Raw genomic sequence first — 5,986 nt, forward strand, 5'->3', positions numbered from 1 at the left:
CACTGCAACCTCCGCCTCCCAGGTTCAAGCAATTCTCCCATCTCAGCCTCCCAAGTAGCTGGGATTATAGGCACCCACAGCCATGCCTGGTTAGCTTTTGTATTTTTAGTAGAGATGGGGTTTCACCATATTGGCCAGGTTGAGTCTCGAACTCCTCACCTCATGATCCGCCCTCCTTGGCCTCCCAAAGTGCTGAGATTACAGGCATGAGCCACACACCCGGCCCCAATACACATTTTAGAAAGATGCCCTTGGCTGCTAGGGGGAATTGACATTGGAGAGGGACTAGATTAGGGGCAGGGAGCTAGTTTCAGGAGGTTATTAATGTGGTCCAGACATGAGCTAATGAGGTCTAGACTTAGGGCAACAGCCTAACGACGAAGAGCAGGGCTGGATTCAAGAAACATTTCTGAGCTAGAATCAGCAGGAATTGGTGGTCAGTTAGCTATGAAGGATGGAGTCTGTGAGGGCTGGACTGCCTGGGCTGAAACATGCCATAAAATGTGACAGCTCTACAGGGAGAGAAACTGCTGAAACAAAGGATAAGAGTTGAGTTTGGGGCTGGGCACAGTGGCTCACGCCTGTAATCTCAACACTCTGGGAGGCTGAGGTGGCCAGATCACCTGAGGTCAGGAGTTCGAGACCAGCCTGGCCAACATGGTGAAACCCTGTCTCTACTAAAAACACAAAAATTAGCCAGGCATGGTGACAGGTGCCTGTAATTCCAGCTACTCAGGAGGCTGAGGCAGGAGAATCACTTGAACCTGGGAGACAGAGGATTCAGTGAGCCAAGATCGAGCCACTGCTCTCCAGCCTGGGCAGCAGAGCGTGACTCCCTCTCAAAAAAAAAAAAAAAGAGAGAGTTGAGTTTGGGATATGTCATGTTATGGTGACTCCGGGACATATAGGAGTTGATTGACCAGTAGATAGTTAAAAATGCAAGCCTGGACCTTCTCTCATGGAAGAAAATGTTGGCACTAGAGATTAAAATTGGGGATTTAGCAACAGAATGGTAGACAGAAAAGACATGAAGTACAGAATGCATACAGAAAAGAAAGAGGCCTGAATCAGACACCTGGCTTTGCAACAATTTAATCTTTATTTAGCTTTTTCATTCATGTCATTGTTATTACCTTTATGAATGTCAATGTTATTACCCTTATAATTCTTACGAATGAATATATTTTTAAAATTATTTTTATTTTTAAAAAACAGGGTCACACTCTATCGCACAGGCTGGAGTCCAGTTGGCATGATCTTGGCACATTGCAGCCTCAACGCTCCTGGGCTCAGGTGATCCTCCCACCTCAGCCTCCCAAATACCTGGGACTACAGGTGCGTGCCACCAGCTCTGGCTAATTTTTGAATTTTTTTGTACACACAGGGTCTCGCTATGTTGCCCAGGCTGGTCTTGCACTCAAGCGGTCCACCTTGGCCTCCCAAAGTGCTAGGATTACAAGCATGAGCCACTGTGTCCCGCCAGGAGTGAATATTGTAGACAGCAGAGACAATCTGCTGGATTTTTGGAGTAGAAAGGACCTGTTCCTCTTCTCTTAGAATGGACAACGGTACACAGAATCAGAAATCACAGGCTACAAGAGAGGTGACCCAATTCTGCAGGAAACTTCAACATTCAAGATTTTTTTTTTTTTTTTTTTGAGACAATCTCACTCTCTTGCCCAGGCAGGAGTGCAGTGGCACAATCTCGGCTCACTGCAGCCTCCACCTCCCAAGTTCAAGTGATTCTCCTGCCTCAGCCTCCCGAGTAGCAGGGACTGCAGGCACCTGCCACCATGTCCAGCTAATTTTTTGTACTTTTAGTAGAGACGGGGGTTTCACCATATTGGCTAAGCTGGTCTCAAACTCCTGACCTCAGGTAAGCCTCCTGCCTCAGCCTCCCAAAGTGCTGCGATTACAGGTGTGAGCCACTGCGCCAAGCCCAGCATTCCAGATTTGAAGGGGAATGAGAGATCGGAACTGGAGACCCCTTGTCTGAGCCCACTAGTATGGTGGTCCACATCACTACTGGGCATGCAGCAGACCCTGTAAATATTTCACCTTCTCTGGACAACAGTAGTTCCTCAAGAACAGGAGCTCTGGGAGAATGCACAGTGTCTGGCGCTCCTTCGATGATGGCGATATTATCAATGCTTCTTATTCCTTTGAATCCTTGGCAAGAGCTGGCAGGGAACTTTGTACACATCAGGTACAAAAACCTCATCCATGCAGCCTATGATCCAGAAGCTCATGGCACTCCCTGACAGTTCACGACAAAGCAGTTCCACTGCTTTTTAACACAGTGTGGGTCCATGAAAGGGGATTATCCATAAGGACTAGCTGAGTGGATAAAAAGACAGACTAGCTAAGTGGCTGACTCTTCCAGATGGCAGGCTGTCCCTCTTGACAAGTGGAAACCATGTGCTGCCATTCCCAAAGTCGGCCTCAGCTTGGTCCTCGGCTGGAACCTTGTAGAAAAGTTTCTGGGTTAGCAGACCTCACAGACAAGTATCCCTAGCTGGCCACCCCCAGCCCCGTAAAGGCTCTAAGGCAAGAAAGCGGGGGAGCCCAGTTCGCATTGCTGGAAAATCATTAAAATATCCCCGATGCTTGGCGACTAAGCCCTGCAGGTATTAGGGGCTCGCTTCCCCTCAGCCCGCCCCATCCCCCGCGCCCCGCGCTTCAGTTCCCTCTAAGAAGCGCGATCTAAGTGAGCCTGAGTGCTGAGTAGCTGAGCAGCCCGCTCTCCATGTGACTTCAGTTTCCGTCTGTTCCTTCCGCTAGTGCTAAAATAATCTGATGCCCCAGAGAAAGGAGGCAGCCCAGCCCAGCGTTCGACTGCTCTCGAGGAGGCTGGAGCCCCCGGAGAGGATGCGCCCCGCGGAGCCGCCTGGGCCTGCGGGAGCCGTGAGTATTTCCTGCGTGGGGGCGTCCCCTGGGGACAGTCGGGGCCCTTCTCCAGGTGGGCGAGCTCGGGCAAGGATGGGTGGTAGGAAGTCAGCGTCCGTGGCCCGCAGCTGAGGGCTGCCCAGGAAGCTGTGGCTTGCTGCATCCAAGCGCCGGCGATTCTGTGCTGGGTGTGGGGGCCGCAGCTCTGGGTGGAGGTGGAAATAACTCCCTCCAGGAGCACTTAACAGTGAAAGGGTGGTGCGGTGTAGTGGAAACCACGAGGGCTTCAGACTCAGACCTGGATTTGACTCCTGGCTCTGCAGGGAGCATGAGAGCAGGCTGTTAAGGTTTCCTAACCTCAGTTTTCTCATCTGCAAAATGGGAACAATGATGCTCCCTTCCTGGGCTGGGCGACTGGATATGATGAGACCACTCTGTGCACACTCAGCATGCTGAGCGCTGGGATCTCCTTTCCTGCCCCACAACGTGGGTTGAGAACCACTGTTTCATAGATGAAGACACTAAGACTGGTGAACAGCAACACATGTTCACAGATGTCTTCCATGTGCCAGGTCTGTGCAAGGCCTTGGGAACACAGCTAAGCTGTGAAGATGTGCAAAGCTTGGGAGATTTGCCGTGGCTCTGTGACTTGAACCCATGGCTAGCCTAGTCTTTTTTTTTTTTTTTTTTTTTTTGAGGTGAATCTCACTCTGTTTCCCAGGCTGGAGTGCAGTGGCACGATCTTGGTTCACTGCAACCTCTGCCTCCTCCTGAGTTGAAGCAATTATGTTGCCTTACCCTCCTAAATAGCTGGAATTACAGGTGTGTGCCACCACAGCCACCTAATTTTTGTATTCTTAGTAAAGACAGGATTTCGACATGTTGGCCAGGCTGGTCTTGAACTCCTGACCTCAGGTCATCCACCCACCTCAGCCTTTCAATGGGCTGGGATTACAGACGTAATCCCAGCAGCCCAGCCAGCTAGCCTAGTCTTAGATCCGTGGCTTAGCAGAGGGACACTAAGACTCAGATGCCCTTCTGTAGCCCTCGTGGCCTCTCCATGTGAGCCAGCTTCTGAAGGGGTCAGCGTACATCCCCATGTACCCAGGAGCTAGAAGGAAAGAAGGAGCCACTCATGTGGCTTTGTGCTGCCTCGGAGAAGGTGAACCATGCCAGTTGGTGGCTGGGACTGGAGGAGACTGGGTCAGGGTCCTAAGGATGGAGCCTCTGGACAGGGCTGGTTGGAGCTGGTGTGCTTCCGGAGGGGCTGAGGGGACCCCCTTGGAGGCTTCCTCATGATGGATACAGCCTGTTAGGAGTCTGGATGCTAGAAACATTCAGAGTCTGTGGAGCTGGCTCTCCATGCTTTCCTGTGTGCCTTTTACTCGCTGGCTGTGACACATGGACTGTTCCTGTGAATGCTAGGGCTCTGCTGGGCTTTACATCCCTGAGTTGTATTTATTCTCCTCACACACCCCTTAGATTTCTGTGTCTATGCCTGAGAGTTCCTAAAGGAGATTATAGAATCATGGGCCCAGGAAAAAAAAAAAAAAAAAAAAAAAAAAAAAAAAAAAAAAAAAAACAAAATAAAAAAAAACAAGATCAAAAAAAAATTACCTTATAATAAAAAAAAAAAAAAAAAGGAAAGAAAGAAAAAGAAAATCACAGGTAACAGCTCAGACAGCCCCTGTAATATTGGTTGTCTTATCCTTACATTTTTCTCCCTTGGCTAAGAAGGACTTAGTATGAGCACCCATACATCCAGCACCCAGGCCATAATGAGCTATCTCTCAATTCAGATGTTGTTATATTAAGAAAGGCTTAAGGAACTTGGTAAAACACCCCTAATGCCAATTGCCATCTCAAATATTGAAGTTAAAACAACTGGCCACAGTGTTGAGGAAAAGAACCTTGGCCCAAACTCCAAGGAGGTGGCAGGAGGTGGATCCCTGGAACAGGGTCAATGACACTAGAAAGGTTCTCATTCAAAGCCACTGAAATGTCACCATGAAAGGTTTATTTCAGTAGAACATTGTTCTTTTTACGCAAACACCTTAGACTTGTAATCACCATTAGCCCTGTCAGGAATTGTTAATTCATAGTATGAGCTGATTTAATCCCATAACTCTACGTAACAACCCCCTGAACTCAGAAAGCCTGGGGGACAGGGGTGTTGAAGAGGGTAAAGAAGAAGATCCATGTTGACTCCAGCGGGACTTCTGGGAGAGCTGGCCTGGCTGGAGGACCTGGACAGCCAGAAAGCATCAGAAACACGGACCTCTTAGAAGCGCAGGACATAAGTTACCTAAAAGAAGCATGGGGAAACTGAAAAATAACTTCTACTTCATCCTGCTCCCCAGGATCAGCCATGCCTGGGTAGCAATGAATTTTTAAAATACGACAGACAAATAATCTGTCCGCTTGATGTAAATTAATCCTGAAAATCACAGAAAGTTACACTCATTAACCTAATTTCTAGTCAAGATAACCCTTCAGTCTGAATCTTGGATGTCTATTAAATGATGCAAACCTCAATGCTTAAAGCATTTTGGCCTAAGCCATCTGGTGGTCCTGTTATAAAAATTAACTTGTCGCCAGGCACAGTGGCTCACGCCTGCAATCCCAGCACTTTGAGAGGCCGAGGCAGGAGATCACTTGAGGCCAGGAGCTTGAGACCAGTCTGGCCAACATGGTGAAACCCCATCTCTACTAAAAATACAAAAATTTGGCCAGGGGTAGTGGCTCATGCCTGTAGTCTTAGCACTTTGGGAGGCTGAGGTGGGCAGAGTACCTGAGGTCAGAAGTTCAAGGCCAGCCTGGCCAACATGGTGAAACCCCATCTCTACTAAAAACATAAAAATTAGCCGGAAATCACTTGAACCCAGGAGGTAGAGGTTGCAGTGAGCTGAGATCGTGCCAATGCACTCCAACCTGAACAACAGAGCAAGACTCCATCTCAAAATAAGTTAATTAATTAATTAATTAATTAAAAATACTGAAATTAGCTGGACATGTAGGTGCCTATAATCCCAGCTACTCAGGAGGCTGAGGCAGGAGAATCTCTTGAATCTGGGAGGTGGAGGTTGCTGTGAGCTGAGAG

The 5,986-nt window shown here is 48.6% G+C and overlaps 1 protein-coding gene across 1 annotated transcript in view; it reads left to right on the top strand.

Annotated features, from left to right (window-relative positions):
• Positions 1-2,727: 2,727 nt before the first annotated feature.
• Positions 2,728-5,986, top strand: part of NRROS (negative regulator of reactive oxygen species) — a 25,035-nt gene continuing 21,776 nt past the window's right edge. Inside the window, exon 1 of the mRNA XM_017522730.2 lies at positions 2,728-2,904. The gene's annotated coding sequence lies outside the window, so the exon portion shown is untranslated. The remainder of the gene's footprint in view (positions 2,905-5,986) is intronic.

Source organism: Cebus imitator, unplaced genomic scaffold (genome assembly GCF_001604975.1).
Source record: "Cebus imitator isolate Cc_AM_T3 unplaced genomic scaffold, Cebus_imitator-1.0 Scaffold0, whole genome shotgun sequence".
NCBI lineage: Eukaryota > Metazoa > Chordata > Mammalia > Primates > Cebidae > Cebus > Cebus imitator.